We start from the raw sequence: 9,724 nt of genomic DNA, 5'->3' as shown, positions 1-9,724 counted from the left end.
CGATTAATCACATCCAAAATAAAAGTTTTTGTTTACATAATATATGTGTGTGTACGGTGTATATTTATTATGTATATATAAATACACACATATGCATGAATATATATTTAAGAAAAATGTGTTATGTTTATACATTTAAAATATTTAAATATAATATAAATTATGTTAATATAAATACAGTATATACATGGAAATGCTTGGAATTATTTTCAAAATATATACTGTATGTATGTGTATTTATATATACACATAATAAATATACACAGTACACACACACATATATTATGTAAACAAAAACTTTTATTTTGCATGCGATTAATCGCGATTAATCGTTTGACAGCACTAATATATATATGTGTATATGTATATGTGTGTGTATATATATATTACAAATCCAAAGCCATACAGTAGTTTTTTTTTTTTACAGATTGAAATTAATGTCATATTCATTGAAGATCAGAATGAGTCAAAATGACAAAGATCTTAAGACCCAATCCAAATTTATTTGCTCACTCAGTCAGTCAGTCAGTCACTCATTCACACACGCTCATTCACTCTTTTGTCATGCTCCTGACAGGGTTACTGACGTGAACATTAACCAGCCGTCCATCTGTCCCTCTGCTGCTTTATCTGTGTCTCTCATCCTCATTCTCATTTGCTTTTTCATTCTCAATTTCTCTCTCAGACAGGACCAGAGTATGGACAGGGCATGAACCCTATTAGCAGACTGGCTCAGATTCAACAGGCCAAAAAGGAGAAGGAGCCCGAATATATGCTGCTTTCAGAAAGAGGGATGCCTCGCCGGAGAGAATTCATTATGCAGGTAAAGTTAATAAGAGAGGGAATGAAGAGGTGTAAAGTAAAATAAAAATTTGAAGGCCGAGAGGGGAGTGAAGGACAGATGAGTCCTGCACAAACACTGATAACCTCCCACTGTGCAATCTGTCTTAATCAGAAAGACTGTCACCTCCTCCGGCTCTGATTACCACTGACCTTCAGCTCTGTCAAAGTCAGACAGAGACTCTTTTGACACGCGAACACACAGTTGCTCGTCCACTCTTGGAAATTTCATCTCATTGCAGAAGTTAATGGATAATTAGTCTTAATTTAGATCATTTAGGTGACGACAGTAATTTTCCCATGTAGGTCCAAGCAAAACTCAAAGCTTAAATACTAAACTTTGTGCAAAATCCTCTGCCTAGCTCAACATGTATGTGCATTTATGCCCTTGACATCTTGCATGAAGGTGTGCAAATACAAGGTTTGCATGAAAATTAATTACTGGTTTGTATTTAAATGTAAAAAAAAAAATCTACCCATTATTTTCTGATTGTTCACTGCATCACATATGCACTTAGCACACATCACATCACTGGCTGGTGTCCACTGGTTTATTACAGGTCATTAAAACAACAATAACTGTACTGCTGGCAGTAAAAATGAAGTCCCCTGTAGCCATAAGAGCGGTGCTTAGTCCCTGTGTACAAAGATGCAAAAATACCAGCAGAATTGTCTCTAAATTACCTCGAATTTCCACATATGTTTAGAAATGCCTCCAACTTGGATCTACATTTGTTCTCTAGTTTTGAATCAGAACAGAAAGAATCAAAGATCGGAAATCATGCAATTTAGTTGACTTGTGCTTGCTAGTTGAGCATTGTGTAGTATTAGTGAATTAGAGCAGAATAGCATTGTATCAAGTAGAGTAAATTAGTGTGGTATAGAGTGCCGTAGATTAGAGTTAAATAGAACAGTATAGATTGTAGTTGAGTAGAGTAATATGGAGTAGTGTGGTAGATTTGTATAGAATTGTATGGAGTAGATTCGATAAGATAGGGTAGTTTATAGCAGATGTAATAGTATAGAATAGTGTTGAAATGGTAAAGTAAATAGGATAGAATAGATTTGTGTAGAGTAGTACATATTTGAATGGAGTTGTGTAGACTAGATAGGATGGATTAAGTAGAGTAAACAGGATAGAGATGAGTTGTATGGAGTAGACTGGTGTAGAGCATACAGAGTAGAGTATAGCTGTATAGAGTAAAGGCTTATAGAGTAGGATTGAATAGAGTTAACAGGATAGAGTAAATTTGTATAGTGTAGAGTAGGATAGAGGTGAATAGAGTAAGGTTGAAAGTAATAGAGTAGGGTAGAATATATAGGATGGATTGAGTAGAGTAAATAGATAACATTTATTTAGTAAATTTGTATAAATTTAAGTACATTTGTATAGTTTACAGTTGTATAGAGTGATGTAGAGATGTATAGAGTAAAGGTGTATAGAGTAAGGTTGAAGTAATAGAGTACGGTAGAATAGATAGAATGGATTGAGTAGAGTAAATAGTGTACAGTGTTTTTTGTTAATTTGTTCAAATCTAAAGGGGTCCTATTATGCTTTTTCACCTTTTCAACTTTAGTTAGTCTATAATGTTGTCTATTAGATGTCTCTCTCATTTAGCAAACTAATTGTCTCAGTAAAGTAAATAAATTAGATAAGAAACATTCAACTAAATAAATAAATAAATAAAAACCAATAGTTTAATTAAATATTTATATTTAATAATTTATTTCACTACTAAAAAAAATCCCATCACTGGCTAAAAAAGAATATTACTAATCTAATTTTTAGATCAGGGGTCACCAGACTCGGTCTTGGAGGGCCAGTGTCCTGCAGAGTTTAGCTCCAACCCTAATTAAACACATCTGATTCAGCTCTTAACATTAACAGGTCTTACTAGGTATACTTGAAACTTCCAGGCAGGTGAGTTGAGGCAAGTTGGAGCTAAACTCTGCAGGACGCCGGCCCTCCAAGATCAAGTTTGGTGATCCTTGTTTTAGATGAACCACCCAGGGAAAAAAATGCTAAAATGTTTGAGACTTTCCTTTTTATACTAATGCCAAAAAGTAAAATATTTGAGGTTACTTTGCAGCACACTGACATTTAATTCAGTGTTGTTACAATTAGGTAACAATTCTGTTGTCTTTCTTTTAATGAGTTTATTATCCCATTTTGCCACCACATTCAGTATGAACAGTGTAGTGGGGGTATTAATGAGAGAGTATGTGAATGTATATGTTTGTATCACGCTGCTTCCTGTTTCGGTGCACAACCTTAATCTTTAAATCTCCCATCTACTTAGTCTTTGCAAGTTAGTGATGCTTATGTCGTGATGTCTCAATTTGGTAGCGATTCTCCCTTTCTAATGGAAACAATGGAAAGCGACTTGTCTGACATGCATGAAAAGGGGTTTGCTAAACTGGCCATCTTTTTCTCTCTCTCCATTTTTTCCCGCTCCTCTATTATCTTAACATTGGCCACAGATGGACAACAAAGGCTGGAATGGACAAAGGGCTTCTTTTCCCGAAACAACAACCAACAGTAAGAGTTTTTCTCTTCGTCTGTGTTCCCCAGTGTAGTTGATGCCGGGCCGTTTAATCTATCTGACTTATTAATAAGAAACCGAGTCGGCTCAATCACAAACTCGCTTCTATGGAGAGCCTGTGAATTCCTCCTATTCACGCAGACTTATGTGCTTTCCCAGGGGGTCTGTGAGACCACAGTATTATACACTCACACACACATTAACCACCCAAAAACTATTCCAGGGTACAACCGTGGTCTTCCAGACGGGTTTGCACACACACCAACATATCCATTTTCATGCCATGCTTGACTAGGAGTTCTGCGGATCTCTTTTAGGACCGAAGTTCCGAGAAATAAGGTCTCCATTAGGTCCTCAAATGATCCCACTGTGTCAAAGAACTTTTAATGGGTGCTCTTTTTAGCGCCTGTTTACATTTCCGACAAAATCACATAATGATGCAAGTCACTGAACTATGTTTTAATGACCATTAATGCCTGTTTTAGTTATGGTTATGTACTACATAGTATACAGATACCCAATTAGCCTAATAGCTTATAGTCTCGCGTAGCCAGACCTTCAGACTGAAGGTCTGGAATCCATGGCAGCCGTTTGACCGACATGTCAAACAACCAATCACAGTTCATTTCGTTCATCATCACATTTCAGGGTGTGGAAATGTCGCCACAATAACAGACCGGTATGTAAAACTCATGTCTCATCTACGTATTTTAATGATTCTATGCCACGAACTTTAAATATTTCACATACTTTTGAAAATCCAGAGTTTAGTTGACCCTGATAAGCGCTCGTCATCACAGTTGTAAACATGACAGCTTTCTTCTTTCGTGAGGGGGTTTGGCATCATGGCGTCTTTGTTTCCAGGCGGAACGTTAAAGAATGCGACACACACGTCTACCGGAAATCCTGTATAATTCAACCAATCCGATGACGACTTTGAAACTCCTGAAGCATTTCCACTTTTGTGTGCCATATGCATCAGACGTTTAGCCAACGGTCCGTGGGCGTGACGTCTGAGGCTGAGACTAAATAGCTTATACACTATGCATGCACTTACCTTAAAAGTGTTAGCACTTACCTTTTTGCTGCGCAAAACCATGTTCATAATAAAGTTGTTTGTGTAGATTCTCAGTAAACTACGGCTCTGTGTAGTAAATGCTGTTCCATCTGAAAGCATGTGAAAATACCACATTTAATAATATGTTTTTACTCCAAACTCACTTCATAACGTCAGTCGAGTGTTGGAAATAAATCCTTCTGTGAGATGATGTGGCTTCTTACACATAAGGCACGCAACATATTTCATAGTATTCTAAGCAGTGATAAAGGCATTGCATTATTATATACTTTATTATAAGGAAAATTATAATAAGAAGAACTCAGATAAACCATATATTGTCGTAGTCGTGTGTTTATTAGTCACGCTGAATCAATGAAAGCAGTTAAATCTTCTGTTTATTCAGCAACCGCTATAGGCATTTCCTGGGTTTCTTCTGCGGCGATTCTTACGATATCATTGCGATTTATCATGCAGACCTAGTCTAAACAAGTTCATTCTCCCCTCTTAAAGCTACATTCCGTGACACAAAAACAGTTTTATTTTTTAAATTATAGTGGATTTGGGCATCTGCCATGACACTCCCTTTGAGAAATACTGCAGGCAGAGGGATACAAACGTTGAAACGGTTGGCGTTCCGATATCACTTGAATATCGCACTCCTCCCAGCCAATCAGATTCGAGGACCAGAAAGAACTGTTGTATAATTAGCATTACATCACTTGCTCAAAAAGTGGATCCTCTGCAGCGAATGTGTGCTGTCAGAATGAGAGTAATCACAATAATCGTCCAATAAAAAGCTATGTGTTTGTAAGAAACAGCTGACTTATTTGTTTAGAATTAATTAAAACTGTTTATGTTTGCTGTGCATATTTCTCACCTGATTCAGACGAGACGACTTATTTTTAACTGGAGAAAGCAATGTTGTGGATAGAGGACTCTATTGCCAGAAACAGTTTGAAGTTAAACCCATCTTAATGATAAATTGTGTGGAATTCTTGTGGATTGTTGTGATATTTTAATCGCTCTCATTCTGACGGCACCCATTCACTGCAGAGGATCCATTGGTGACTAAGTCATGCAATGCTGAATTTCTCCAAATCTGTTCAGATGTAGAAACAAAGGCATCTACATACTGGATGGCCTAATGATAACTGTTCTTTTCATCTATTATTCATCTATTATTATTTGTTTTATTATGAACTATACAGTAAGCAGTTCTATAAAGATTTTTTAACTAATGTTGTTAGTGTGTACGTGATATAACTATTAACAATTGATGGAGACCTGATTTCGAGTAAGGACCCAATTTCTCACAACATCGGCCCATGATTCCCAGCTCTGACTTTGAGAGATGAGAAATGATGTAACTGGCAACGTTCCTGCATAGCCTGCCTGCAAACAAACATAGCACATCACTGTCTTTGTTTATGAGCTTTGCCAATATATCTTAACATCCTAAGTAATTCAAATCACTCTTATGCAATCACAAGCTGCTTTGATGTGGTTAGAAATTGTGTAATGAATACAAATCATAGCAGTCAATTCACACATATGATATTTGTAAATAAAATCATTTTAGACAGATGGAGAAAACAAACAGAATTAAGACATACACAGAGTGTCTGTCAATTGAGCATCTCTGTAAACAGCTTTGTGATTATAATGGCAGTGATCTAGTTTTGGTTTGCGTCAGTCTTGCCAGACTGAGTTGTTGTTGTGAACTTGTGGACATTATTACACCCCTGGCCTCTGGCATTATTGGGTCCTGATTCAATTTTTCCAGACCAGTCTTTTTTTTTCTGCTGTGGAAATATGCAGATCTGGCACTACTTGACACTTGAGTTTAGGATTATATGAAATTGCATGATTAAAGAACTATTTAAATCATTGTCAAATGCTAAAACAGCCCTAACGGTAATGAAGGTTGCAGAAATGGGAAAGCAGAGTGATATGACCAGCATCCTTGTGTAAACAACTTCAGTGAATTTTCAATGACCGCATTGTGTAATTAAGCAGTTTTGTTGCTTGATTTGAAGCAGTGTTTGACAACTGTTCTGGATGAATCTATGAAAACAACAGCTTCTCTAAATCATCTCTAAATCAGGTCACTCGTGGTCTAATGTTGGAGCATATTTGACCCAACTATGCAGTGACATTCCTGGAACTTGCACACATGCTGACGAAAGCTCTTGGCTGATGGAAAAACCTTTATTATAGTGCTTGCGGCAAGCAGTTCATTTTCTTTCTTGCAATTCTACAGTTAATTCAGCTTGCACCACTTAACATACTGTAACAAACTACTTTCAAACATTTTGTTAATAATTTCTGTTGTCTGTCCGTAAAAGCCTTAATTTTTTTTTTTTAAAGAAATGTAAGTTTAAATTAGGAGAGAAAAGCTTAACTTAAAATATGTTGTTGAGAATTTCTGCTTGACTTACGTCATTGTAGTTTTTGCAAACTAAATTTTGCTTAAATTAATATTTTGGGTTCAGTTCAAGTTGATCTCAATCAGTAAGCAAAATAATTTCCCTTTGTCCCTCTTTTTATTAAAAACAGTAAAATTCTAGCTGTTTTTGAAGAGTTCTAGCGAGGCACTTGGTATGAAAATAAATGGGGTCATTTTGTAAGCATTAAAACACACAAAGCGCTAATCAGCATTATGCCACAAAAGTTGATTGGGCTTAGGTTTAATCATGTACATCGGTCCCACATGAATCAATTAAGTTAAACAAACATAATTATTTAGTGTAATTTCAACATCATTTAATGAAGTAATTTTTAAGTGACCCAATTAGGTAGCCTCAAAATGATTTTATATGGTTCCCTGGCAGGATTAATTAATCCAATTTCATATATTCAATTAATTAAAAGATGTAGGTACTATGTAGCTAACAAGCTATTAGCTATCAATAGCACATGTTAGCATGCTAAATGCTAAGCATTTAAACCTTCCTTGAGCAAAGCAGTAATAACTTGTGCTGTACCGGTTCACAGCATAAGCCAATGCTCCACTCTTCTCCACAATGGTAACTCAGTGTAATTTAAATGCTTCTTATACTACGGGGTCGTTGAATGCTTGAATCTGATTGGCTGACGAACGTTCTGAGGTGTGCAATTATTTTCAGGGAAACACACGGCGAACGTAGTTCCAGGCTATGGGAAGCCAAACAACCCAAATGTGGGACGAAACAGCGCGGTATTAAAGTGTTCGGTATTAAAGTGTGACCTGTCATCGGCGCGGCTCAATGGGCCGAGCTGCACGACCGACTCGACAGCGCATGCGCATGACATGTTTACTAGCGCCACCGAACTGACAGCGCGGCGCTGATCAGTTACAACAGCGCAGTGCGAACGTTACTCTTCTTCTTCTTCTTCTTCATGTTTTATGGCGGGTGGCATCCAACGTGCCACCTACTAGGCGAACATTACTCTCCGCAGAAGTTCGTGTTTTTTTCCTGCACATAACATAATGAAGAGTTATTACATTTCTTTTGCTTATTATCTTTCATATTACTACATGTAAACAGTAGTGTTAGCTACTTTGAAGCACGGATAACCTATATTTAGTAGTCATGTTCACAGCAGAAACTTCCATTATCCTCTTAGAATTGAAATATTTAATGGTTTCGTTCATCAAGGCATATTTAAGTAAATTTTACATTTAAGGATATTTGTGTAACTGTAGCATATGATTATGCTTGAAAAAAAAGAGTAAAATGTACTGATACTTTTCTGTCAGGACATACGTTTTCCCTTATGGAAATACGGAAATTAACAATGGTTTTACTATAGTAAAAGTGTAGTAACCATGGATTGATTATAATTTTTTTTAACCCACAGTTTAACTACAAATGTATGGTTAAAAGGTTAGTGTAATAAAATCATGGTTCATTTTAATGTGTTTTCCGATAAACCTAAAACACAATGCAGTGCAAACTTCAAAATACATCATATTGAATTTACATACACTGTCCCTAATTTTTAAAGAGTTGTGTATATAAAATGTATTTATTTAATTTGGAGTGTAGAGAAAAGCCTTACAAACCGTATCCATTATATAAAATTGCAATGTTAAAGTTAAATAACAACGTTCCCTTTACTTGAGACAACAAAAATCCCATATATATATACTAGGCTATTTAATAATAGTTCAAATTTAAAATGGGCAATATTGTGCTGAATGTAGAACTTGACGACAACAACAATAATAACTAAGTACAAAATTATATATATACTAGAAGCTGGGTGTGCTCCTCAAGAGGATTATGGTATTGTACATTTATTAAAGTCTTATATATTTTATATTTGCAGTTTTTCAAAGTACAACTGTTTACATGTAGTAGAAAGGTAAGCAAAAGAAATGTAATAACTTAATACTGATCTTCATTATGTTATGTGCAGGAAAAAAACTTCTGCAGAGAGTAATTTTTGCATAGTAGGTGGCGGTAATGCACCTTAACGTTGGATGCCACCCGCCATAAAACATGAAGAAGAAGAAGAAGAAGAGTAACGTTCGCGCTGCGCTGTTGTAACTGATCAGCGCCACGCTGTCAGTTCGGTGGCGCTAGTAAACACGTCCTCTCTTAACTTAATACTGATCTTCATTATGTTATGTGCAGGAAAAAAACTTCTGCAGAGAGTAATTTTTGCATAGTAGGTGGCGGTAATGCACCTTAACGTTGGATGCCACCCGCCATAAAACATGAAGAAGAAGAAGAAGAAGAGTAACGTTCGCGCTGCGCTGTTGTAACTGATCAGCGCCACGCTGTCAGTTCGGTGGCGCTAGTAAACACGTCCTCTCTGCGCTGTCGAGGCGGTCATGCAGCTCGGCCAATTGAGCGAACACTTTAATACCGCGCTGTTTCGTCCCACATTTGGGTTGTTTGGCTTCCCATACCAGGCAGTTCTCTTGACCGCATTACAGTTCCATATCACTTCGCATAGTTAACTGTAATAACGGAATACAGCACACCTATACAGCACACAGGAATTACTGCAATTACACGTGCTTGCACACGCACACTACGGTCACGCAGTTTGCACAAAAAGGTGTTGTCAGCGCTGCCCTGATGATTTTATCAGTTAGCCTATATAGTGTAGCAACTTAAAGGCTACACATGACATTTCTCACTAGCGAGGTAATAACAGCGCTGTTTAGAGACGCTGCTGCACTGTTGAGGGACGCACAGAGGTGAGGTAACGTTAGCCTAATTCACACAAGCTCTCTCTTTCTTTCTCTTTCTCTGTGTGTCTCTGTCTCTCTCGCTCTCTTTCTAATAAC

General features: G+C 36.8%; 1 pseudogene; it reads left to right on the top strand.

Annotated features, from left to right (window-relative positions):
- The window catches only part of LOC107589935 (double-stranded RNA-binding protein Staufen homolog 2-like), a 138,273-nt pseudogene that overhangs the window by 58,012 nt on the left and 70,537 nt on the right, over positions 1-9,724 (top strand).

This window comes from Sinocyclocheilus grahami, unplaced genomic scaffold (assembly GCF_001515645.1).
Source record: "Sinocyclocheilus grahami isolate Dianchi unplaced genomic scaffold, SAMN03320097.WGS_v1.1 scaffold122.1, whole genome shotgun sequence".
NCBI lineage: Eukaryota > Metazoa > Chordata > Actinopteri > Cypriniformes > Cyprinidae > Sinocyclocheilus > Sinocyclocheilus grahami.
Note: the sequence above shows the minus strand (reverse complement) of the source record. Positions and strands in the feature narration are given on the sequence as shown.